Source organism: Sus scrofa, chromosome 13, assembly GCF_000003025.6.
Source record: "Sus scrofa isolate TJ Tabasco breed Duroc chromosome 13, Sscrofa11.1, whole genome shotgun sequence".
Taxonomy (NCBI): domain Eukaryota; kingdom Metazoa; phylum Chordata; class Mammalia; order Artiodactyla; family Suidae; genus Sus; species Sus scrofa.
Genome location: NC_010455.5, coordinates 68,630,395 through 68,658,328, shown reverse-complemented (window position 1 = coordinate 68,658,328; position 27,934 = coordinate 68,630,395). Strand labels below are relative to the sequence as shown.

Sequence of the window (27,934 nt, the reverse complement as noted above, 5' to 3'; positions counted from 1 at the left end):
ACCCCCAATTTACAGATGAGGAAATTGAGACGCAGAAAAGTTTAGGGACTTTCCCACATGACGGGTAGGCGGCGGAGTCGCGATTTGACAACAGATGTGTAGGGCTCCAGGGAGGACGCGCCAAAGCTAGACACCGTCCTCTATGCTTCGAGTTCTCAAGCACGTCTGGTTATCTCTGGACTCTGTGATGCCGGCAGGCTGGCCTCCTCTAGGCCTTAAACTTCTTCGGGGCAGCTAAACTCCAGCCCCTCCCAATTGCCTCTCCGGGGACCAGACGACACCCGACCTACAGCTCTGACGGCGAGGAAATGGCGACGAGCGCGGTTAAGCGGCCACGCCCCCTGAAAGGCGGGGCCCAAGTTCAGGCCAGAGCGGTGGATGCCAGAGCCAAATTGAAGTCGCCTGCCGAGCGAGCTCGCGCAGAAGCAGAGAACTGCTGGCGCCGCAGGTCGAGGGGAGGAGCACCGAGTGGAGGGCTCGCTAGCCGGGGCCGCCCGAGAGTCTCTTCATCGCGGGCGCTGGGGCCGCCATCTTAGATGGCGGGAGTAGGACGAGAACGAGCGTGAGACGCGAAGGCTTTCTGCCGCTCTTCTTGGGCCCCAAAGAGGGCCAGCTGGCCGGGCTTTGGGGCGTGTGCCCTGAGGCGCGGAGCGCTTGTGCAACGATGCGGGGGCTGCCTGGGGTCCCGTCCCCTGGGCTGGGGACGCGCCGAATGTGACCGCCTCCCGCTCCCTCACCCACCGCGGGGAGGAGGAGCGGACCAGCCGCCACCGCTGCCGCCGGACGGCTGGACAAGGAGGCGGCCCGGCTCCCTCAGGTAGGCGGTAGGGCCGGGTCCTGAATGCCGGGGATGCCGGGCGGCCTGTTTGAGGGGGCCGAGTTCCCCGGCGGCCCGGCCTGCGCGGCGCTGACGGGGCGGCCCCGCGGCTGCGGGGTGGAGGGCCCGGGCCAGGCCCCTGTCACCCCGGCTGGTTCTGGGCGGGCGGGGGCCCCGGGGCCCGGTGTCATGGCCGGCGAGCCGAGTTCCCACAGCCCCACTCAGGTTTCCTTGTGTTTCGGGGAAACATGCCAGTGCCACCCCTGTACCCGGTGCACATTCCTTGTATTTTGACCACGGGAAAATCTGCCCAGAGCTGCCTCGGGTCTGTGTGTCACTCAGTTGGGCTCATTTCATTTCTTGCCGCGGAGTGGGGGACCCAGGCTTGCATCTTCTCTCAGCGTCCGTCACTCAAGTGACAACCCTTTTCGGGGAAAATGGGAGCAGTCGGGGAGGAGAGGAGGAAATAGGTCAGCGCCCCACCACAAAGACCTAGGGGCCTCCGGTTGGGTTTCAGGACTCTGCGGGTTACTAATGAGAGGTTTGGGATGCTTAGACTGACGGTTGGCCCCGGGAGGCTTTGGAATGAAGATCTAGGGCTGTCTTTTGTATGAAGTTAGAAGCGCCTGGACGCTTCAGTTCTGCAGCTGCAGAGGCTCTGCAGAGCTAGTCGATGCCGAGAGGCGTTTGGACCTCAGGAGAGGTGAGGCAGCGGTGTTCATTCATTGTTCTCTTCCAAGGGCTCTGGGTGTGCCCTCTGGTATTTTTTCTCTGGTGCGAAGAAAGATAGGATCTCCTGTGTCTCCTTGAGATGTGACCGGTTTCTAGAGGATCAGCCAGTCTCGGGAGGGAGTGGATTCAGCGCACGTTCATTGAGTATTTCTGCATGCCTTGTTCTCTTTGGGCTGAGTGGAGGGAGTCCGCCCTCTGTTTGCTCGCAAGGCGTGAAAACAATGCGCTGTGATTAGGATGGACTTACCAAGTGCCGTGGGAATTTGGATCTAGTTTTGCCTGGGGGAGTTGAGGAAGCTTGTACACTGGAGGGGATTTTTGTGCTGAGTTTTGGACTGATGAGTAAGTGCTTCTCAGGTGAGGAGGAGGGGGAGAGCATGCGAGGCCAAGGGAACAGCTAGTATAAAGGCAGAGAGATACATTAGAGTTGGGATGAATTTGGGGAGAGCAAGCAGTCTGGGGTGCAGGAAGAAGGTGGTGAGAGATGAGAGTCTAAATCAAAAGTTGGCTAGATTGTGAAGGATCTTTCTTTGTTGAAGGTAGTGAACTAGTTGATTTAGTTGGGATTATTTTGAATGAGTATTGCTGATTCTTTTTGCTTCCTGCTACTTTCCCCCTTCTCTTGATGATGTTAAAGCTGATAGTAATTGCAAAACCCCCAACCCCCCCCCACAAAGATTGACTTTGTTATACCCAGTTAAGAACATTTTGATGAGTGCTTTATGTCACATGTTTTGCATTTACACTGTGGTCAAAGAACTAAAGTCGTATTCCTAGGGATTCTTGCGAAAGATTCTTCTAAAGTTATACTTGCTCACAAAAATGTTGACTTTATAAATGTACTACCCTCTACTAATACAACATTTTAAATGGTTGTTGACAGTGTAAATCATGCTCCACAGTCATATAGAAATTAGCAGTTTATTTGAAATACCTGAAAAATTGTAGAATGCAAGTATTTTTAGTAAATTTTTCTGTGGTAAACTGTTTCTTTGGATTGATTTTGTGGATTCTAATTCTGTTTTAAAGTCTTTAGCTCTGTGAACACAATTTTCCCCCAAAGAGCTGTGTTGTTGTGATTGATGCCTGTGTTAAAGTGATTATTATGATATTAGCAGACTTCAGCTAGCAGTTCCTAAATCTTTCCTGGGTTGTAAGGATTGTGTACCCCTTAAGAATATTACAATTCTTTTGTGTTGCTTTCAGTTATCACTTCAAGGGCTAAGCTGTGTAAAATGCAACAGAAACCTTTGACTCAGCTGAACACTGGATACTTGGAGAAAATTAACCTGATACTGTTTCTGTTGTAAAAGCTTATCTTTTAGATATGTGGAGTTTGTGATTATAAATTGTAGTGGAATTAACTTAGTCTTGTTAAACTCTTGTCAGTAATTTAAAAAATGTGTATGCCATTAAAGTAGAAATCTTGAAGGGTTCTCTTGTGGTACAGTGGGTTAAGGATCCAGTGTTGTTGCTCTAGTGGTGTGGGTTGCTCCTTTGGCATAGGTTCCATCCCTGGTTGGGGGAATTTCCACATGCCACGGGTTGGGCCAACCTCCCGCCCCGCCCCCCACCAAACAAAAACAAAGTAGAAGTCTTCATTAAAATATGTTAGAATTTATTTTATGGGATTCAGTGTTGCCAAAGAGAACAGTGAGAAGCAGATTAAGCTGGCTGTTTATGATGAAAAGTATCTAAAAAATGAAATGGAGAATGGTTAAACATAAGGTATTGTATTACAACTGCTTTGAGACTAGTTGCTTTTAGTTTAAAACATGCTGTTTGTGAAATCCAAAGTAGGTAGGTGGCTGGCTCCGAAGATTAAACAACAACTTCTTGGAAATAAAATTTGACTTTTCCAGAAGCAATGGATTACTTATTAAATGGAAAATATAATTAATAACTTCAAATTACTATTTCAAATGCCTATTAGTAGTAGGTATATGATTCTATCACATTTTAATTATGGATAAAACTGTTAATAACCTACTGCCTTAAAATAGAAAAATGTTATATGGGGGAGTGCCTTTATTTGCACGTTAACATAATAGAGCACATATTATAATCCTGGTCTTGGGAAGAGCTTGTTAGCTGAATAGCATGCCTTAATGTTGACTTGCAGAAGAGAATTTTAAGTAATGCCTTTGAAAGACAGTGGACTAATGTGACAGTTGGGGGTTTATGGAACCACAAAATTGAGCTTAAAAGATCTTTTGTTTTTTAAATTGTCCATGTTGTGGAAATTAGTTCTCCAAAACAAATGCCTGTAGTTGGAAAATTGCTCACCTTGACTAAAGTAATTGGGAAATCAAGGAACACTTGGGATCATTTAGGATGAGGTTGTTTAGCATTTAGGTTGTCTTGTGTGTGTTAATGGATGTGCGTGGATGTATAAGAATTCTTATTTGCTAAACTGACTAGGTTGAAAATGTGATACTAGATATTCGTGTTACAATTCAGTTAGTATTTCTGGTATGAGGCTTAACTACTTTGCTTCTAATCCTCAAGACAGTAATGGCTGCATATTTTATGCTTGCCGTAAAGTTGTGAGTAAAAATTCCTTAATTACATATCAAAGTTTTCATCTTTAATTTTACAGTGGTTTAGTCATTCTGTTCCTCCTTCTCTCCAAGAATACATGTATAGCTCTCAATGATTTTGGTAGTTAACTTCAGATCTGTTAGCCTTCCTTCTAAAATTACTCCTAGAATCTCAGTTTAACCAAGGAAAATGTCAAGTGGGTGTTGTTTCTTTGTTATTGGTTTTGGCCCAGGCTATCTCAAATCTCTTTGGCAAATCACTCAAGAAGTGTGTTAATTGCTTCACATTCCAATCAGTATACATAGCTTTTCTTGAGGAACACTTGACACATAGTTTTATTTTTAGACCAGATTCTAAGGGATTTTACTGGGTGGGGATTGACAGTCTTAAAACTAGTTTGGAATCAAAGCCTTTGTGATGTAGAGATTGTTTACATTTTTGCTTAATGAATGGGAAGCTGCAGACAATCACAATCAATGTTTTGGGGGAACTGAATATGTCTAATTGCTTCTGAGGACCCTTGTGAACTGTACCGGTGACATCTTTCTTTCTACTTGTTTGGTTTCATTTACTATCATCCAGTAGCAAAGAATAAGTACATCTTGACTATTTTAGTCAAGATATTCTTTCATATTTATTTATTTTCTTCCAACCTGCTAGGGAAGGCAAAACTGGTCTGATTTATTTGAAGCTACTTAGTACTAGGCATCACCTCTGGACAAAGTATTTACCTTTCTCCATCCATGTACATTTCTGATGGAAGCGTCAGGCTAGTTAGCATTTAACTAGGTTAATATGTCTTTACATTTTGACTTTTCTGTTTCTTTTTGTCTTTTTAGGGCAGAACCTGCAACATATGGAAGTTCTCAGGCTAGGGGTTGAATCAGAGCTGCAGCTGCCAGCCACAGCCACAGCAACGTGGGATCCTTAACCCACTGAGTGAGGCCAGGGATTGAACCCACATCCTCATGGATCCTAGTCGGGACCATTAAATGCTGAACCACAAAGGGAATTCCCTCAGATAGCTTTTAACACCTATCTTTTACCTAGTTTTGGGGTAGAAGAAATTTTGAACATGACTCTTATTCTCTGTGGCAAATTTAATTATGAAGCTCAGAGAGTCTGGGAGAGGCATTTCCTTGGATCCAAATAGATCATTCAGAAAGGAGCTCTTATTTGCATTTTCAAAAGTTTATTTACAGTAGAAAACACTGGAAATAGTTAAAATATCCACCTTACTTAAAGTGGTTAAGTAAACTGAGGTAGCCACTCAAAGGGTGCTGTGCCTTTCATTAACTATGGCATGTATGAAGCATTTATGACATGGTAAATGCTATATCTGAATGGCAAATGTTGTGTTAAAAAACACAAAACTTAATACAATGGAATATTATTCCATAATAAAAAGAAATGATGTACTTATACATTCTCCACCATGTATAAACCTTGCAAACATTATGTTAAATGAAAGAAGCCAATCAGAAAAGACCCCATGTTGTGTGATTCCACTTATATAAAGTGTCCAGAATAGGCAAATCTGCAGAGACAGAAAGTAGATTAGTGGTTGCCAGTGGCTTAAGGGAGTGGGGAATGGGCAGTGACTGTGATAGGGCTTTCTTTTTGGGGTGAGGAAAATGTTCTAAAATTGATTGTGGAGGTATTCGAATGTACAACTCTGAATATAGTGAAAGCCGTTGAATTATACACTTTCAATGGGTTTTATGGTATGTGAGTTATATCCCAAGCTGTTTAAAAAAAAAAAAAAAAAAACCTCAAAATCTACACATAGGAGGAAAACACATGTAGATGTTAGCAGTGTTTATTAAACACAAATGAGGGTAATGTTCCTCTTTATGCTTTCCATATTCTCTGAATATATTGCTTTTATAATAGAAAAATACATATAATAAAGTTAAAATATCATTCATGGTATGGGCCCTTATGTCCCTCCAAACATTCATTTACTCTCAGATTACATTGACAACTGTATCTTTGAGCTTTTTTTTAATTAATTTTTTTATATTAGGAAGCACTTAAATTTTATTCTATGCAATATAAAACATTATGCATAGATTGGTACATAATTTTTTAGTTCGTACTATAGGAAAAAAGACAATGAAGAAAAGGTTTATAAATCTCTCACTTTTATAAAAGTTGCCCCAGCAACCCCTTCCATGTACAGCCATAAACTCTGACTGCAACATGAATTATACCTAGGATTTGGTATTTACCAAGATGAGTTCTGGATGGTCTTTTAAAAATACACAATTATATCATAGAACACTATGGCTTCTACAAAATTTGAGACACTTTTGAATAGGAAACTTGCCTCCATAATATAAGGAAACAAGAATACTCTTTCCATAGCATCAAGTATAAAAAATCTTCACAGTCTGATTTACCTTTAACAAAGGTAAAACGATTCACTGATACATTTCATGAATTATTTTGATGCTTAGCAGTTCTGAAACACAAAATAAATTCTGCGTGAATTCTTTTCTGTTTGGGTTTTCCAAGGCAAGACATAAAAAAAATTTTATGGCCTCATCCAAGCCATATGGAAGTTCTTGGGCCAGGGATTGAATCTGAGCCACAACTGTGCCATACAGTGCAGCTGTAGCATTGTCAGTTCCTTTAACCCACTGCTCCAGGCTGGTGATTGAACGTGAACCTCCGTGCCTGCTGCACTTGGATTCTTAACCCACTGACCTATGGTGAGAACTCGCGCTTTAAGCTTCTTTCAGCTGTTTTCTATTTCCTCCAAATTAGTTCAGGCTTTTATTACTATATTTGCCTTGACTGTTAGAATCTCTGAAATGAACTCCTTTTTCTTATCTCTTCCCATGCCAGTGCATTTTCCACATTACTGCCAAATTTCACTTTTTTTTTGGACCAAACCTGTTGTGGCATATGGAAGTTTCCAGGCTAGGGGTCCAATCAGAGCTACAGCTGCCAGCCCCAACCCCAGCCCCAGGAACACAGGATCTGAACCCTACCTGTGACCTACACTGTAGCCTGTGGCAATGCAGGATCCTTAACTCACTGGGCAAGACCAGGGATTGAACCTGCATCCTCACGGAAACAGTGTAGGGTTCCCAAGCCACTGAGCCACAGTGAGAACTCCCAGATTTCACTTTTTTAATGTGTAGAATCTTTTTTTTGGTAGCCCCATGGTGTATGGCCCCTGGGCCAGGGATCACATCCGAGCCACAGCTGCGAACTAAGCTGCAGCTGCAGCAACGCCGGCTCCTTAACCCACTGTGCTGGGCAGGGGATCTGAACTAGCATCCCAACGTGGCCCAATGCTCCCAAGGTGCTGCTGATCCCATTGCACCACAGCGGGAGCTCCTTAATGTGTAGAATCTTAAAAATTAAGTTTTATTAATTTTTGTATTTGTAACAGTGATATGCCTCAAAATTCAAAGTATATAGAAAGTTAGACTGTGCAGAGTAATTCTACTTTTTCCTGTTTCCCAGATACCCAGCTTTCATAGAGGGAAATATATTATGGGGTTCTTATGTATCCTATTTTGTGATGATACAAAAATATTCAAGTGTAGATGTGTTGGCCTTGCTTCCTTTGGCAAGTAGTCCAAGAGTCTCCATTGCTTTTCAGACTGAATACACAATTTCCTTGTCTTGCTCATGTGGATTCCTCTTAATTATCTTCATTGGAATTCAGAAGCCATTCTTTTTAGCACCTAAGTAGAAGCAGGCTGGCGTGGTGAAGGGTGAATAGGGCAAGTTGCTTCCCTTGGTGACCTTATCTAATGAAGAGAGATGGACGTGTTTTATCTGTTCCTCTTTTAAGAGCTATTTTGAACACCATCTTCTAAATATCATTTCCTGATCATTTTCTCTTCTTGCTCATTATTGTTAACCCTGTCTTAAACCCTTTGCATTTGTTTTTCTTATGGCTGTTATCGTATAGTCATTTGTAAGCTTATTCCATCAGATCATAAACTCAAATTAATGCCTTCTACTGGTACAATTCCTTATTTATTGATATTTGTGAAAAAATGGAGGTTCCCAGGCTAGGGGTTGAATGGAGCTGTAGCTGCCAGCTTATGCCACAGCCACAGCCATGAGGGATCCAAGCCATGTCTGTGACCTACACCACAGCTCACGGCAATGCCAGATCCTTAACCCACTAAGTGAGGCCAGGGATCCAACCTGAAATCTCATGGTTACTAGTCAGGTTCTTTAACCACTGAGCCATGATGGGAACTCCAATATTTGCGAAAAAATTTGAGAGGCTGAGGGACCAGGCCTGTGCGCTTTGGAGAAAGCATTGCATCTAAATTACAACATTAAATACTAATGTTTTTATTTGTTTTGTTTTGTGAGGCAATTAGAGAAGAGAGAGAAGATAGGTGTGGAGAAAATACAGGAGCAGGCAGTGGGGGGGGGGGAGAAGGGAGAGAAAAAAAGAGAGAAAGAGCAAGAGGAAGAGCAGTACTAGGTTTTATAATAAGACCTTTTTACAAAATGTCCCTTTTTCGGCTGCCCCTTGGTATGTGGAGTTCCTGAGCCAAGGATTAGGTTCGATCCTCAGTTGCAGCCTAAGCCACAACTGTAGCAAAGCTGGATCCTTTAACCCATTGTACTGGGCCGGGGATGGAAACTGTCCTGGTGCTGCAGAGAAGCCACCAATCCCATTGTGGCACAGTGGGACCTTTTATTTAAATTTAAATAGTTTGTGTACATACTTTTTTGGTACTATGCACTGTAGACTTCATATGTTTTTATTACAGTATTTGTTTACTTCTCTCATCTTTTCTCAGAGAGCTGTATATTAATCATCTTTGAATACCCAGAGTTTAGCACAGTGACTGGCCCCCAGTGATGGAAGTTCAGTTTGTTGAATGGCTGGGAATGATGTTTATTGAATTGAATTTTTGTGTAGGTGTTTTATATCTCCGGCTAGACCAAAGCTCCTTAGAGGTGAGGCATGTCTTGTTTGTTGTTGCTTTTTAGGGCCACATATGGGGCATATGGAAGTTCCCAGGCAGCTAAGGGTCAAGTCACAGCTGCAGCTGCTGGACTTTGCCACAGCCACAGCAATGCAGGATCTGAGCTGCCATCTGCGACTTGCACCATAGCTCATGGCAACGCTGGATCTATAACCCACTGATCGAGGCCAGGGATCAAATCTGCATCCTCATGGATACCTAGTTGGGGTCGTTACCCACTGAGCCACAATGGGAACTCCGGTGAGGCATGTCTTATTTATAAATCTCAAGTTCTTAAAACTTTGTCTTGAATACATAATAAACATTAATTGAATGAGAGTCACAGGTTAATCACCTGTGGATTTAGTTCCTTCCTACTGTCCATATACAAACAATGCTTATAATTAAGAGGATATACTACTTAATAAACTCATACTCAGAACATTGTAATTTAGGACATCTGTTACACTGAGGGGATTACCTTGCTTAGCCTCCCTCTCTGTTGGTCATTATCTGTAGAGTGCTCTGGCTTCTTACTGCCAGAAGAATTGGATCAAGCTGCTTTTGCCATACTGGCTATTTTCTTCTGCATTCATGGAGGAAAGTTACAGCCAGAGAGAATGAGGGGATAAATGGTATTCTTGTATCTTCTTTCATCTTAGTCTGGACTGGGAGTAGAGAAGTGTGCATGTGAGAATAGAGATCATGTCCTTCCTGACTAGTATTTATCTAGCTGATAATTTTAGCCATTTCATAATGCATAATGGGCCTCCTGAGCTTTTTGGGGGGTGGCAGTGGTAAAATATACATAACATAAATTTTACCATTTTAACATATTTAAATGTACTATTCAGTGGCATTAAGTACATTCATAGTGTTGTGTAACCATGATCACCGATCTGTTTCCAGAACTTTTTCATCATCCCATAACAGAACCCTGTACCAATTATATAATAACTGCCCATTCCTCTCTACCTCCAGCCTGTGGTCAACTCTATTCTACTTTCTTTCTGTGAATTTGCCTATTCCAAGTATCTCATGTAAGGAGACTCATACAATATTTATAACTTTTATCCAGCTTATTTCACTTACTGTGTTTTCATGGTTCATTCATATTATACAGTATATCACTAATTTTTGTTACTTTCTATGGATGAATTATATTCCATTTTGTGTGTGTGTGTGCATATGTGTAATAGACTCGGGTTCCACATTCTGGCTTTTGTGAATAATGATGCTATGAATATTGGTTTGTAAGTGTCTGTTTGAGTTCCTGCTTTCATTTCTTTTCAGTGTGTATACCCAGGAGTGGAATTGCTGGATCATATGGTAGTTTTGCTTAACTTTTTGAGAAACTGCCAAATTATTTTCCACAGCCACTGCACCATTTTATATTCCCACCAACAATGTAAGATGAGTCCAGTTTCTCCACATCCTTGCCAACACTTACTATTTTATGTTTTTCTTGATAATAATTATTCTTAAGGATGTGAAATGGCTCTAGGCTCTTTTCTTATTGCTAATTAGATGGAATGGGCAAATTAGAAGCTTAGGAAGTTGGTTGTATTTGCATCTGATGGGACTTTTTCCCTCCCTTATAAATGTATTTGTATATAATGTTCTTCAAAGAGATAAATTAATTACACATTTAATGACTCCTTTTTTGAAAAAAAAAGTTTTTTGTTTTTTTCTATTTATGGCTGCACCTGTGGCATATGAAAACTCCCAGGCTAGAGGCTGAATTAGAACTGCAGCTGAGGCCTATACCACAGCCCCAGCAATGTCAGATCCTTAACCCACTGAGTGAGGACAGGGATTGAACCTGCATCCTCACAGAGACTATGTTGGGTTCTTAACCTGCTGAGCCACAATAGGAACTCCCCCCAAAATAGATTTTTGATAAGCTGGTACATGTAGTTGTTGTAGTTAACTTCTTTTTTCCTTCATACTCTTTTAATCTAAAATGTATTCATCAATCTGTAAATGATGATTTCATTTAACCTTGGATGGTAAGATACATTAAGTGAAAAAAGTAGGTTACTAAAATAGGTACAAGTAATACCCAGTTTTAATAAAGAAAAACATTTATAGGAGTTCCTGTCGTGGCTCAGTGGTTAATGAACCTGACTAGCATCCATGAGGATGCAGGTTCGACCCCTGGCCTTGATCAGTGGGTTAAGGTTCCAGCATTGGCCGTGAGCTGTGGTGTAGGTCGCAGATGCGCTCTGATCCCAAGTTGCTGTGGCTGTGGCATAGGCTGGCGGCTGCAGTTCCATTTTGACCCCTAGCCTGGAAACCTCCATATGCCATGGGTGCGACCCTAGAAAAGACCAAAAAAAAAAGAAAGAAAGAAAGAAAAACATTTATATGTGTTGGTCTACCAAAATGTTACCCCTTCAACTTCAGATACTATAGTGAAATTATCCTTTATTGCCCACCTCTTCCTCTACTCAAACTACAAGTGACCTTTCTATGCGATGAATTTTTAGTTTTCTTAAGAAGTTACTTCCCTTCCCCCACAGTCACCACACCAAAAAAAAAAAAAGCTTGTTGTAGGCTGGGCTTGTCATTCTGAAACCTCTTAGCACATAGTCTTTGATAAATGATGAATTTTTTTTTCTTCTACTTTTAAAAGTCTTGAAAGACAGGAGCTGTTTTTCTGAACTTTATATTCTTCAAAGCAGCTAGCAATTGAAATAGATTCTTAGAAATTATTAAATGATAGTGCTCCTCATTCTTTTCCACTCATTTATGTGCCAGATCGCAGTATAAAGAAGCATTCTAGTCCTTTGGATTATATATATCAGTGCTTTTATGTGGTAGATAGTAATTCAGTTATCTATAAAAAAAAGTTAGGATAAATATTGTATTATATCCTTTCTCCTTTAATATTTTATTTAGATACCTGAGCATTTAATGTGCAGTTTACTATACTGGATAATAGAGTATAACAAGATGTAGGAAATACAAGTAGTTCTTTTCTTTAAGGCATTTGTACTTTGGTATATAATTACATAGATTACATTTTAATATTTTGTTTATTTAATCCTGTGGCAAAGTAGCTGGGTATAATTTAGAGCTTGAATGATTAATGGTTTGATTTATAGAGAAAACTTAATTGTTTTCAGAAAATTATTCTTGAAAAGTTGATTTAAAATATTTTTTGGAAAACAAATGATACTATTGGTTTTACAGGTACCTATTAGTTGACTCTCAGGTACCTTATTGTAATTCTTACAATAAGTTCTTAAAGCAAATAAGGTGCTTACCTTTGGGGGTATCTTTAAAGACGAGGGAATCTTTCTGTATGAAAGCTGTTGACTCCAGAAGGAGTTATAGGAGAAATGGGTGATTCGGATGGTTATTTCTTCAGATAGTTTTGGCAAGTCATAAACACGGAGAAGTACTTTCTATCTTGAAAATAAATCCCAGTGTCTGTCCAAGTGGGAGGTGCCAGTGTGCAGAATAGTACACTTATTTTTCGTATCTTTATTTTTGAGGAAATAAATAAAATTCACTTAATTTTTCTATCTTTATTTTTGAAGAAAGCTAATGCTATTTTTAAATCACTTGTTGATTATGCAGGACTTGCCGTTAAAATTGATGCCTTTTATGTGGAACAGAAATTAGTGGTACAAGGTTAAGCCAGTGGTTCCAGGTGTTAATTTAGCTGGGTGAGATGTCTGGGTGGTTTTTATTTCCCTTCCTTTCCCTTCCACCATGTAACCATTTTTTATTCCATTATTACCTGGCCATCAGAATGATCATACTTAAATCATATTTTATTTATGCATTGTATATTTTCATATTTGTGTTAATGGTATACTTACTTTATAAATGTCTGTTTATTTTAAGATGAGCATTTGCTGCCTAAATGAAGAAATCATGATTGATGTGGAGATGAAAAGTAAAACTTAGGTTAAAAAGGAGTTCAAAATGGCTTAAAGTGAAAATAAGGAAAAAACAGTTAAAAATAAAATTGGTTCAAAATGGCTTAAAGTGAAAATAAGGAAAAAACAGTTAAAAATAAAATTGGTTCCAAATGTCTTTCATTGTGGATTGATTGCTTTAACATAATTGTTTGAACTAGCTGATTTTTAACTTGTATTTTAAAATTAATCTTTTTTTTAAAAAAAGTTAGAATCTTTATTAAATTTAGGCGGCTCTGCTTCCTAACTCTTAGAAGAGTAGAGTATCACATTTCTTCATGTGTGTTTATGCTGGCCAGTCATCTAATGAAGTTACCAGTTTGTGGTCAGAAATTGGGAAAGAGGAGTGAGGAAACTGAAATTATTGACACACACACCACCTTGCAGTGCATCAGAGTGCCCTTTTGGACTGTTTAGGAAACTGTAGCCAAGCCATTTCCAAACTGAACATATTATTGTTTCCTAGCTTGGATGAGATGACATTTTATTTTTAAGTGAGTGTTCTGCAGAAACTTTTTATGTGTGAGGGTGCTTTTTTTTCTCCAGTATCATGTGACCGATTGAATTAAAAATAAAAGGGGTGGGGGTGGGGAGACAAAGCACTTACTCCTTAAAGGAAGTTTGGAGTAATACTGAGAAATTGATCACCCAGTCTCTCCGATGCACCAAGGCTGGATTGAGCAAAGGAATGAGCTTAAAGGAGAAACAGTGATGGTACCTTATAAGTACATTAAAATGAGGATCAACTATGTTTTTGCTCCTCCACAAAAGGTATTTTTTTAACAGAGCAGGTAATGTTAGTTACTATTCTTCACACTACTCAGTATATGTTCTTGTGAGATTTTTATTGTAGTTGAAGAAGGTGAATCTGTTCTTTTGTCATTCTCAATTCTCCCAAGCCTTATAGTTTGACCATCTCACAATTGTGATTCTTTTGTCTAAAGATAGATTTTAAAAAAAGCCCCCAAAGATAATAGTTTACTTTTATTTACTTATGGCCTGTGGAATTTTCCAGGCCAGGGGTTGAACGTGTGCCACAGCGAACTTTGGCATAGGTTGCAAATGTAGATTGGATCCTGTGTTGCTGCGGCTGTGGCATAGGCCTTAGTTGCAGCCCCAGTTTGACCCCTTGCTTGGAAACTTCCATATGCCGCAGGTATGGCTGTAAAAAGAAAATAAAAGAAAAAAAGGATGCTTAGAATTTTATATGATAGGTAATACTGGGAAAAGGGAGATTAGTGGAAAGATTTTTTAAATGATTCATTGGCTTTTGTAATTTTATTATTGATTTTTGTCTTTTTAGGGCCGCATGTGTGCCATATGGAAGTTCCCAGGCAAGGGGTCACATCTGAGCTGTAGCAGCTGGCCTTACCACAGACACAGCAGGGCGGGATCTGAGCTGCGTCTTTTTTTTTTTTTTTGCCTTTTAGGGCCACACCCATGGCATATGGAGATTCCCAGGCTAGGGGTCTAATTGGAGCTGTAGCTGCCAGCTTACACCACAGCCTCAGCAATGAGGGATCCACGCCTCCTTTGCAACAACACAGCTCATGTTAGCCCTGGATCCTTAACCCACTGAGCGAGGCCAGGGATTGAACCCGAATCCTCATGGATCCTAGTCAGGTTTGTGAACCACTGAGCCATGAAGGGAACTCCAGCCACATCTTCCACCTACACCACAGCTCACGGCAATACTGGATCCTTAACCCACTGAGTGAGGCCAGGGATCAAACCCATGTCCGTGTGGATATTAGTCCACTGAACCACGAAGGGAACTCCTTGTCTTTTGTAATTTTATTTTTTTTTAATTTTTTTGATTTTTAGGGCTGCACTCACGGAACATAGAGGTTCCCAGGCTAGGCATCGAATTGGAGCTACAGCTGCTGGCCTACACCACAGCCACAGCAATGCCGATCCAAAGCACGTCTGCGACTTACACCACAGCTCATGGTACACAGCTCATGGCAATGTTGGATCCTTAACCCATGGAGTGAGGCCATGGATCGAACCCAAAACCTCATGGTTCGTAGTCAGATTCATTTCTGCTGCGCCACAATGGGAACTCCAGCTTTTGTAATTTTAAAGGTTCATTATACAATTACGTAATCAAAACTGAATAGACCCAAGTCTTTGAAATAGTGTTAGTATTCTCATCAGAATGGCTATTGGAGTAATTAAAATTATGGGATAGGTTGGTTTATTTCATTGCTACCATTCCTCCTACTCTATACTCTCAACGTGTTTTCAAATTTATCAGGAAGGTTCCAGTGTTAGAATTTTTTTTTCCAGTGTTAGAATATTTTAATTAAACTGATTAAAATATAAACTGACATCTTTTGATAAACTTGTGTACCATAAATAGTTAATAGAGCTTCTTTTAACTGTATTTTACTTAAAGAACAGTGAAACAGTATATTTTATATTTTTCTGAAGCATTGTCTCTGTAAGTTGTATATTTGGTTTATTTCTCTTATCTTTGATATTAAATCTTGTTTAATCTCTCCTCTATCCTAGAGAAATAAAAATAAGTTTTTTGAGGAAATGATAAGTCCAAGTAGAGAGAAAGGTGTTTTCCAAAAAATTGCATGGGTTAATTATAGATAATTTAGAAGTGTGCTGATAATACAGTTTCCAAATTATAGACTAATGAGTAAAAACATTGAGAGTTACTACTCCATGCAGGTTAGGCAGAGGATCCCTGGGAGTATGGAGATGGTTTGCAAAGAGCAAATGAATGAGACAGCATATAGCTAGAGTTATTCACCAAGTAATGTGAGAGCTAAGCAGTTGATCTGTACTTTGAAAACTGGGACTTAATTTTGGGACACAGTAATGGTAGTGGTTAAGAGCTTTAGGCTTTAAACTCAGAAAAACCCAGGCTAGAGGTTTAAGGGCAATCTAGAAAAGTTCACAATGGTTGTATATCATGATAATAGATAACATTCACTATCTGAGCCCAATACTGTGTGGTTCACATACATTATTTAACCCTCACACTTTATAAAACATGCCAAGTAGAGGAGAGTGAAATTCAGATAAGTCATAAATTTGGATGTCACCAAGTAAACAGCTGTTTAAAACTATACATATACACACTTTATGTATTCAGGTCATTTATGTCCGTCATAGACTTAAAGCTCTTGCTATAATTTCCTCCTCCTTTTTCTGCTTTCAAACCAAGGAGAAGTTCACAGCAGTTGGATAATACAGTAGATAGGGCAGTGCCCATGTTATTTTGATGTATAGGAATTCCTTTGTTTTGAGTTATGGTCATAATCAGTGAGTCATGGTTTGTAGTTGAGCAGTCTTCTAATTATATAGAGATTTATCTTAAGTCCTTATCCATTGCTGCAGATTATAAGTTAGCTTTCTGAATAAATTTTTTTTTTTTTTGCTTTTTAGGGCCATAGCCGAGGCATATGGAGGTTCCCAGGCTAGGGGTCTAATCGGAGCTACAGCTGTCAACCTATACCACAGCCACAGCAACTCTGGAACTGAGCGGCATCTGCGAACTACACCACAGCTCACGGCAACACCAGATCCTTTACCTACTGAGCTTGGCCAGGAATTGAACCTGCAACCTCATGGTTACTAGTCACATTCCTTTCTGCCGCACCACAGTGGGAACTCCAAAAGAATATATTTTTGATACATTCTCTATTCTATATCATTTAATGGTGAAGAAGAAAGGCCATGTGAGAAAAAGTAGTAGATAATGAATTTGAACTAAATCATTTTTTTAGAAATGAAGTAAAAATCGTTTAAATAACAAAATATAAACTGCTTATGATAAATAAAACATATTTTTCTTTCCTCCACATATAAATCTGATGCATTACTTATAAGCAATATTTATTTCCAAGTGTAATAATAACAATGTTAAATAATTACTTTTTTTTAAATCAGTGTTTTAAAATAGGGCTATAATTTAGAGTCTGAGGACCTGAAATTTTTTTTGTTTTTTGTTTTTTTTTTGCCTTTTCTAGGGCTGCTCCTGCGGCATATGGAGGTTCCCAGGCTAGGGTTCTAATCAGAGCTGTAGCCACCAGCCTACACCAGAGCCACAGCAACTCGGGATCCGAGCTGCGTCTGTGACCTACCCCACAGCTCACAGCAACGCCGGATCCTTAACCCACTGAGCAAGGCCAGGGATCGAACCCTGAAACCTCATGGTTTCTAGTCAGATTCATTAACCACTGAGCCACGACAGGAACTCCTGAAAAAATTTTTTTTTTTTTTTTTGCTTCTCTTATTGTCACTAAACCTTTGAACTTCACATTCTATCTATAAAAGAGGTAGGAATAATACCTGCTTTAGCGTGTTTAATTCTAATAGTCCTATGAAATAGTGGAGAGGAATAAACTAAAATTCTGTAAAATTGTACATTCTCTTAACTGAAGTAAACTTTCTGCAATCAGTTTCAACCACAGAATGTATTGCTACATACTCAGAAACTATATTTTAGGTAGACTGTTTAAGAATTTCTTTAAAACCTCGTTTTATACCAAAGTGCTGGATACCTTAGGTATTTTTGCCTCCCACTTTACTGTTTTAAAGTGCAATAAAACATTATGCCTCAGATAAAGCTGTAAGGTGAAAGATGGACCTTAAGCATAGGACTCAAATCACTTAAAATTGTATTCTAAGTATACTGGTAGTTACATTTTCATAACTATAGTCTTATCAGATTTGAGTTGCCCTGGGGCTCTTTAATAGTACTTGGTGTGCTGCACCCTAACAATATTGTGCTTTGAAAACATTTTTTATAGCATCTGGTAAAGTTAAAAAGCAAAAACAACGAGCCCGCCCAGGGTAATTAATTTCTTATTAATTACTATTTTTTATTCTGATGCTCTTATTCATTTTTAGAAATTCCTGTGAATGCAGCAATTCACTGAAATTATTGCTCAAGCTGGGTCACAGGGTGAGAAGGCTGGAATGAACGTATTGAGTTAAAATGGCTTTATTACAACCTGGTATTCTGGATTGTGAGTACTTCAGAGTAAATTATACAAGTATCCTTTGTAAGATCAGTTCCCAACAGCTTGTTAGGAATTGTACTAGGAAATAACTTGATTTCTCTAAATATATATATATATATTTGCTTTTTAGGGCCTCACTTGGAGCATGTGCAAGTTCCCAGTCTAGGGGTCGAATTGGAGCTGTAGCTGCCAGACTACGCCAGAGCAATGCAGGATCTGAGCCACCTCTATAACCTACATCCCAGCTCAAGGCAACACTGGATCCCTGACCCACTGATCAAGGCCAGGGATAGAACCATCATCCTCATGGATACTAGTTGGATTGATTCCACTGTGCCACAGTGGGAGCTCCCTAAAATTTTTAAACAAGTCACTTTTCACAAACATGGTATGGCCTGTGTTTACTAATCTCTTTGTTTGCATATCCAAGAGTGTTCCTACCTGTTGTAACAGTTTCCCAGTCACATGGTGCTTTGTGTAGATTGGGGCAAGAGGATTGTGGAAAGAGTGCTCAGGCTTCTGCAGATTCTGGAAATACAGTACAGCTTTTTGCCTTAGCCAACAGAATGTGAATTCTCTGTGAATGCCTGGGAGTTGAGTGGTAGGTATTGTTTGTGCTCCTTCTGGGCATTCAATTTGTTGCCTGAGGGCAGAAGTGCAATATTATGGGGAGGATTTGTACCTTGCTTTACCATTGTTTCGACTTTTTAAAATTTTTTAATGGCCCCACCCTTGGCACATGGAAGTTCTCAGGCCAGGGATTGAATCCATGGTGCAGCTGCAACCTCTACACTACAGCTTTGGCAACATTGGATCCTTTAACTCACTGTGTTGGGGCAGGGAATCAAACTCACACTTATTCATCGACTGGAGCTGCTGCAGTCGGATTCTTTTTTTCTTTTTTTGTCTTTTGTCTTTTTAGGTACGAGGTACATGGAGGTTCCCAGGCTAGGGGTCTAATCAGAGCTGTAGCTGCCGGCCTACACCAGAGCCTCAGCAACTCGGGATCTGAGCTGCGTCTGTGAACCACACCACAGCTCATGGCAACATTGGATCCTTAACCCACTGAGTGAGGCCAGGGATCGAACCTGCAACCTCACGGTTCCTAATCAGATTCGTTTCTGCTGCGCCACTATGGGAACTCCTGCAGTAGGATTCTTAACCCATTGCCCCACAGTGGGAACTCCTCCCAACGCTTAGATTTTTAAAATGATAATCTTATTTCTTGAAAGTTTAGGATTGAAATCACTGGCTTTCTGCTTCTGTTCTCTTTCTTCAGAGCTTTCTGCTTGGCATATAAAAGAAAACTCGGGACTTCCTGTCGTGGCGCAGTGGTTAACGAATCCGACTAGGAACCATGAGGTTGCGGGTTTGATCCCTGGCCTTGCTCAGTGGGTTAACGATCCGGTGTTGCCATGAGCCGTGGTGTAGGTCACAGACGTGGCTCGGATCCCGCGTTGCTGTGGCCCTGGCATAGACTGGTGGTTACAGCTCTGATTCGACCCCTAGCCTGGGAACCTCCCATATGCCGCCGGAGCGGCCCAAGAAATGGCAAAAAGACAATAAATAAATAAATAAATAAATAAAATAGGTTTTAAAAAACTATGAATTTGCTGTAAAAGTTGATTTTTTGCTGACATTCCTGTATTTGAATTACTAAAAAAAAAAAAAAAAAGAATTTGAGAAATTTATCATTTTAATTATCTAACTAGCTATGGCCTGAAAAACATGTTGAGATTCAGCAGTCCCCTGTTTTTATTCATTGAGAAATTGTTCATCCTTTTACTAAAATGGAGACTGATTTTTAGGGCTATAGCATTGTGGTCTATGCCATTTGACCTATAGCAGATACAGAGGAAGTAGTGACTGCTGTCTGATTCTAGAATTATTTGGAAACCTGATGTGAAAATGTAGCACTTTTCCTACATTTTAGCTTTTCCATGTTCTGAAGTTGTTGGAAATAGTAACAAAATTTTGTTGTTTTTCCTTCTAATTTTGCTGATTGGATTCATGGTTGACAACTTATGTATATGAGGAGTATTTTAAATTAACATCCAAGAATCTAAACTATAACTAATGTTATTTGATTATGCATAAGAAAGCATTCTCTTTTTTCTGTCTTTTTAGGGCAACACCCCTCCGGCATATGGAAGTTCTCAGGCTAGGGGTCTAATCAGAGCTGTAGTTGCCGGCCTACACCTCAGCCACAGCAACTCGGGGTCTGAGCCTCATCTGCGACCTACACCACAGCTCATGGCAGTGCCAGATCCTTAATCCGCTGAGTGAGGCCAGGAATCGAACCTGCGTCCTCATGGATACTAGTGGGTTCGTTAAATGCTGCACCACGACTGGAACTCCAAGAAAGCATTCTTAATTTGGGGCATGTATCCCCAAGATTTATTAATTATTGTATTTCCTTTGAGGTGAACAACTCCCTCCTCCCATCTGAAATCCTCTTTCTGCACATTCTTTTGCATTCTACATGGTCTTAGGCATGCTTAAAAAACACATTTCTACCTTTCTTTAATAGGGGCACTGTGATGTAAAACCACTTTTTATTTTCAGGAATGTATGTTTAGAACAAGTTGATGTGTGTATTTAGGTGGAACATGGTTACAGTTCACTGAGACCAAGCTGGTGAACAGGAATGGTGCTCGGTTTTATTTTTAAGGTAAAACAACTATGAAAGAAAATGCCAGATAATACTAGTAAATCAAACTGTGGAAGCATAGTAAAATTCCATGATGGCTTCAGTTGGTTTTTATCTGTTTGGTTTTTGTCTGTTTGGGCTCTGTCTGATGGAGCTGTTATTAAGTCAGTTACTAGCTGACTGCACTTGTACTGTGCCAGTTCTACAGTTGCAGAATTCCAGTTCCATGTGTCAGTGTTCTAGTCCTAGGGTATAGCCTTTCAGCATAGTGTGGTTCACAAATGGCTGCACTGCTGATTTCTGTTAGAACTCAGATGCCCGCATTTGTTATTCATTCAGGAACTATCTGAAGGGCCTACTGTATGCTAGACATTGTTAAAGGTGATGGTTTTTTTTTTTTTTTTTTTTGCTATTTCTTGGGCCGCTCCCGCGGTATATGGAGGTTCCCAGGCTAGGGGTTGAATCGGAGCTGTAGCCACCGGCCTACGCCAGAGCCACAGCAACGCGGGATCCGAGCTGCGTCTGCAACCTACACCACAGCTCACGGCAACGCCGGATTGTTAACCCACTGAGCGAGGCCAGGGATCGAACCTGCAACCTCATGGTTCCTAGTCAGATTCGTTAACCACTGCGCCACGACGGGAACTCCAGGTGACGGGGTTTTAAGGTGAACTGAACTTAGCTTCCTGGAGTGTACTATCTAGTTGGGTAGGCAGACAATAATCATTGGGCAGGCATATGTCTAATATAATTCAGAGTATTATATTAGGTTGTGTAAAGTATTATGAAAACAATTAAGCTGAGTAAAGAGAAGAATGATGGGGAGGGGCAGAATACATTTAATCAGGATGGCCAAGGAGGTCCCCTTTGAGGAGTGACATTTGAATGGTAACATGATTGACAAATAGCTAGCAGCAAGAAGGCCAGTGTGACAGAAATAGAGTGAACAAGAGAAAGAAGGGTAGAAGATAAGGTGGAGAAGGGAGACAGAGTCCAGGTCATCAGGTAGGGCTTGTAGGTCGTATGAAAGAATTTGGGTTTTATTTTGAGTGTGATAGGGAACCAGTAGAGGATTTTAGCAGAGAAATAATGTGACCAGATTCGTGTTTTAAAGTCACTGGTAGAGAATAGATTTAGAGGGATTGGGAGTGGACATGGTGAATCTGGAGTAATCTAGGCAGGAGATTATGGTGCTTTAGCTTAGATTGGTTGGGTCAGGTTACAGTAGTTGGATTTTGGAGGGTCTGACAGGGCATAATGGATGATTAAATGTGGTGAGTGAGGAAAATAGAGGAATCAAAGATAATATCTAGGTTACTTTCTAGTGTGAATAAATAGTTATTACCAATAACAGTAGTATAACTGTCAGGTCGTAATAGCCATCATAGATTAGGTGCCCACTATGAATCAGACATTGAATTTTGCATTCTTTGTAGTTTTTCATTTATTTCTCACAACTACCTCTTAAAATATAGTTGTGCTTATTTTGCAGATGTAGAAATTAAGGCTTAGATGTGTTTTGCCCAGGTCCACACAGCCAAGAAGTTTATTCATCAAAAGTCTCAGACTTCAAAGTGCATGTGCAGCTTAGTCATTCAACATGTACTTGTCTAGGAGTTAAGTAGGTAGAGGTTATCAAAGCTGAGTCACTGTTCTCATGGATTTTTGAGAATTTTAAAATTGTGTTAATTTTTTTTTTTAACCATAATAGTCTATACAGTTTTGTTGTCCAAGTGTGTAGGAGGGCCTTGCTTATCAGAATGTTGGATTTTTGGTAGCCTTAATCTTCTGGAATGAAGCTTTGGCCTTGCAAATAAGTCTGTACTGAAGCCTTTTCATTACTCAGTCACTAGGTTCTGGTTCTTTCTCTTCCTGTTGTGCTCCTTACTACGCAGGCTTGATTATCTCTCTTTCTTAAGTCAGATTATTAACAGCAAATGCTGAGGAGTTAGTAGAGGTATAGACTGACTCAATATCAAGTCAGAAGTGGCACTGGCAACCAGAGTGCAAGAAGTATCTAAAGAATAGAAAAGACACAGAACTCTCTTGTCTATTACATTCATTATCACTATTGTTTTTGAAACTTTTCCATCAAACTACCACCGCAATTTTAGATTAAATACCTACTCTTTAAGCTTGAAAGTTCTTTGAAGTCTTTCTGTTTTTTTTTTTTTTTTTTTTTTTTTTGTCTTTTTTGTCTTTTTGCCTTTTCTAGGGCTGCTCCAGAGGTATATGGAGGTTCCCAGGCTAGGGGTCCAGTCGGAGCTGCAGCCGCCAGCCTACACCAGAGCCACAGCAACGTGGGATCCGAGCTGTGTCTGTGACCTACACCACAGCTCACAGCAATGCCAGATCCTTAACCCACTGAGCAAGGCCAGGGATCGAACCTGCAACCTCATGGTTCCAAGTCAGATTTGTTAACCACTGTGCCACGACGGGAACTCCAAAGTCTTTCTGTTTTTTTTTCTTAAATCTTTGGTTTTTGAGTTTTACTTCATAATAGGTATATTATAAAAAATATATATACGTATATTTTTTGTCTTTTTGGGGCTGAACCTGCAGCATGTGGAGGTTCCCAGGCGAGGGTCAAATTGGAGCTGCCCACCTACACCACAGCCACAGCAAAGCCAGATCCAGAGCTGTGTCTGTGACCTACACCATAGCTCATGGCAACACCGGATCCTTAGCCCACTGAGGCCAGGGATTGAACCTCTGTCCTCATGGATACTAGTCAGATAAGTTTCTGCTGAGCCACAATGGGAACTCCTAAAAATATTTTAAAATATTAGTTAACTTATTAACCTCCCTCACTCAAGTCTGAGTAAAATTGTTGTTTTAGGAAAATCTATATATATTCTGTCAATAACCAGAGATTACTCATTATAGTGACTTATAAATCATTAAGAGAAAGTTCCAGTGTCATCTATTTGGAAAGCTAGGGAAGGATATTCTCTATCGGAAAATTTTAGTATGTGCTGGGTTTTTATGGCACTAGAATCATCACAAGATGTTAGAGCTAGAAGGATCATTATAGGTCATCTCTTCAACTCCATGTTTTGTAGAAGAGGCAGGTGACTTGAGGTCCAAAAAGTGTGCCTTATTTTTGCTCACTTTTATAGTTGGTTGCAGAACCTGGATTTAAACTCAGGTGAGGCAAATTATGTAACTTTTTGAATCTTCTCCTTAAATGAGATTGAGAATATTTACCTCAGAGTTATGTGGATTAAATAAAATAACATATAAACACCTATATGCTCAGGACCTAGCTCATAGTAGATGCCTAAAAGATGCTGCTGGTTTTTGTTTTTCTCTTGTCTCTCAGATCTATTCCTTTAATATTATTTTCTCATATTTCACTTTCTGGAAATTATATTTTCGTGGTCCTAGTGATGGATGTGTTCCAGAACAGCAGTTGAAGAAGAAAACTTCTGGTGTCATGTCCCTTGCCTGCTCAAGGATCTTGCTCTGAGATTGCTGAAGAACAGAGATGCAAGGGTTTAGGAAGACCCATGTTGCTTGCCTGATTTGTCATGTGTGTATGGTTTATAAACAGTGGCAGTGTCTGAGAAACTTGAAGTTAAATCTGTCACTTGAGTTTTGATTATACCTTTAAGAGTATGCACAGTACGGCAGTTTAAGGATATTTCTCTAAGCTCTCTCCTTCAATCCCTTGATCTTAGTGATTGTCTGTCACCTGTAAATCAGTGAAGTGGATACCTCTTGTTTGTTTCTGCTTCCCCCTTTTATTTTAACTGTATCCCATATTTCTCTCTGAGGAACTGTCAGCCCTTATTCCCTATAACATAGCCATTCAGTTTTTTGGTTTTTTTTTGTTTGTTTGTTTGTTTTTGTCTTTTTGCCTTTTCTAGGGCTACTCTTGCGGCATGTGGAGGTTCCCAGGCTAGGGGTCTAATCGGAGCTGTAGCCACCAGCCTACGCCAGGGCCACAGCAACGCGGGATCTGAGCTGCATCTGCGACCTATACCACAGCTCACAGCAACGCCGGATCCTTAACCCACTGAGCGAGGCCAGGGATGGAACCCGCAATCTCATGGTTCCTAGTCGGATTTGTTAACCACTGAGCCACGACGGGAACTCTGCCGTTCAGTTTTAATTGAGACATCATTAGCTCTGGTGGAGAGCCTGATTAGCTTTAACTCAGTCAAGTCCAACCATTTGGGCATAATGATTGTTCATAGTGACACACTGGAGGCCAATGAGATGTGAGGTCATGTTTGGGTTCCCTACTCTGAAGAGCTTCCCTGAGAAATACTGTTTACCTGAAAGCAATACAAGAAAGTTCCAAAAAGCAGAACTTGAGTTTGCCACATGGCATAACTATTTACATAGCATTTACATTGTATTAGGTGTTGTAAGTAATAGATGATTTGAAGTATATGGAAGGGTATGTGTAAGTTATATGCAAATACAAGACCATTTTATATGAAGTACTTGAGTGTCGTTGGACTCTGTTATCCTCAGAGGGTCCTGGAACCAGTCTTACAGATATCTAGGGACGATTATACCATATTTTATTTATTCACTCATAAGTTGATGGCCATTCAGACTCTTTCTTCCTTTTGAGTATTAGAGTAATGCTGCTCTGAACATTCTAAGGTTCTAATAACTTGCACGTCTACCGTCAAGTCCTGTAATTCCAGTCTGGTGGAAAGAGAGAAGTCTGGCGATTTTTGTTGCTCTGGTCAGGCTTTTGAAAGATAGAAGAATGATTTGTTCTTTGGAAATATTAAAAGTAACCATAAGATATTATTATTATTATATTTGTAGTTCACAGGTGTCCCTCAGGACTCCAGTATAGGAGTAAGTCTGATTTAGTCCTTTGCACTCATTTTTAAGGTGAAGCCACTGAAATCCAGGGAGGTGCATGGGCTTTCCCCGTGCCTCCAAATTTACCATCAATGACTTTAATGGTGTTTTGGCTTATGGTGTTGAACATGCTATTTTTTTTTTTTTAAATGGTAAGTTTAGGCAACTATAAACATCCTTTTTACAAATTTTTTGTGGTACCATATACATAGCGTAAATTACCACATAGTTCCATGGCATTAAGCACATTGACACTGTTGCAGCTACCACCACCACCATCACCATCATCCATCTCCAAAACTTTTTCATCATCCTGGATTGAAACTCTATACCTTTAAACCCCCCACCTCACTGCCCACTCCTGCCCCTGCCAACTCCCATTTACATTCTTTATGATTTGACTACTCTAGGTTAGTCATGTAAGTGGAATCATACAGTTTTTGTCCCTTTATGATTGGCTTAATTCACTTGGCGTAACATCCTCAAGGTTCATCATTTTGTAGCATGTATCAGAATCTCTTTGCTGGAAGTTCCCGTCGTGGCGCAGTGGTTAACGAATCTGACTAGGAACCATGAGGTTGCGGGTTCGGTCCCTGCCCTTGCTCATGGGTTAACGATCCGGCGTTGCCGGGAGCTGTGGTGTAGGTTGCAGACGCGGCTTGGATCCCACGTTGCTATGGCCCTGGTGTAGGCTGGTGGCTACAGCTCCGATTCAACCCCTAGCCTGGGAACCTCCATATGCCGCGGGAGCGGCCCAAGAAATAGCAAAAAGACAAAAAAAAAAAAAAAAAAGAATCTCTTTGCTTTTTAAGGCTGAATGAGATTCTCTTGAATGTATATTTAGCATGTTTGGTTATCAGTTCATTGGTCAGTGGACACTTGGGTTGCTTCCACCTTTTGGCTGTTGTGAATAATGCTATGAATATGAGTGTGCAACTGTCTTGAGTTCCTGCTTTCAATTCTTTTGTGTCTATATCCAGATATGAACTTACTGGATCATATAGTGGTTCTAATTTTAATTTTTTTGAGGAACTGCCATACTGTTTCCTGTAGTGGCTACACCATTTTGCATTCCCACCACCAGTGTGCAAGAGTTGCTGGCTCTCTATGTCCTTACCAACATTTACTTGTTCTTTCCTTTTCTTTCTCTCATTTGCTTTCTTTTTTTCTTTTTGATAATAGCCATGTAAAGTGCTGTCTCATTTGATAGCAGTTTTGATTTTAATTTCTCTGATGATTAGTGATGTTGAGCCCCTTTTCATGTTCTTCCTGGCTGTTTTCTGTACCCTTTTTTTTTTTTTGTCTTTTTACCTTTTCTAGGGCCACTTCCCGCGGCATATGGAAGTTCCTAGGCTATGAGTCTAATCGGAGCTGTAGCCGCCGTCTATGCCAGAGCCATAGCAATGCGGGATCTGAGCCGCGTCTGCGACCTACACCACAGCTCACGGCAACGCCAGATCCTTAACCCACTGGGCAAGGCCAGGGATCGAACCTGCAATCTCATGGTTCTTAGTCGGATTCATTGTTAATGAATGAACCGCGCCACGACGGAACTCCCTCCTTCTGTATCTTTTTCCGAAAAATGTCTTTTCAGGTCCTTTGCCTATTTTTAAATTGGTTTGCCTTTTTTATTACTGAGTTGTAAGAATTCTTTATTCTGTATTATATAGGATATTATTTATTCTAGATGCAAGTCACTCATCAAATTCATGATTTGCATATTTTCCATCTTTCGAGTTGTCTTCTTTTTTCCTTTTTATGGCCACCCCATGGAATATGGAGTTCCTGGGCCAGGGACTAGATCTGAACCGTGATTTTGACCTATGCCGCAGGTGCAGCAGTGCTGGATCCTTAACCCAATGTGCTGGGGATCGACCTATATCCCAGTGCTCCAGAGACGCTTATCCCATTGTGCCACAGCGGGAACTCCTTTGGGTTGTCTTTTCACTTTCTTTTTGGTGTCTTTTGAAGCACAAAGGTTTTTAATTTTGATGAAGTCCAGTTTGTCTGTTTTTTCCTTTGTTGCTTTTGCTTTTAGTGTTATATATCATAAGTACCACCGCCAAATCCAGGATCATCAAGATTTACTCCTTTGTTTTCTTTTAAGTGTTTTATAGTTTTAGCTCTTACATTATTTAGGTCTTCATCCATTGGATTAATTTCTGTTACATATTCTGAAGTAGAGGTCCAACTTCATTCTTTTGCATATGGATATCCAGTTGTCCCAGCACCATCTGTGCTGGGACCACTGAATTGTTTGGCCCTTCTCAGTTCTGTTCTGTTGATCTGTATATGTCTTTCTCTATGCCAGTACCACACTGTCTTGATTATTGTAGCTTTGTGTAATAAGTTTTGAAGTTGGGAAGTATGAGTTCTCTAACTTTGTTCTTTTTCAAATTGTTTTGGCTATTCTGGGTTCTTTGAATTGCTTTATGAATTTTAGGGTCAGCTTGCCAATTTCTTCAAAGAAGCCTTTTTTTTTCTTCTTTTTATGGCCACACCTG

The 27,934-nt window shown here is 40.3% G+C and overlaps 1 protein-coding gene across 6 annotated transcripts in view; it reads left to right on the top strand.

Annotated features, from left to right (window-relative positions):
* The window catches only part of RAF1 (Raf-1 proto-oncogene, serine/threonine kinase), a 76,784-nt gene continuing 49,267 nt past the window's right edge, over positions 418 to 27,934 (top strand). Inside the window, exon 1 of one of the 6 annotated variants that reach the window (XM_021069351.1) lies at positions 418 to 817. The gene's annotated coding sequence lies outside the window, so the exon portion shown is untranslated. The remainder of the gene's footprint in view (positions 818 to 27,934) is intronic. The other 5 variants (XM_021069350.1, XM_021069347.1, XM_021069349.1 and 2 more) reach the window with 5 other exon arrangements.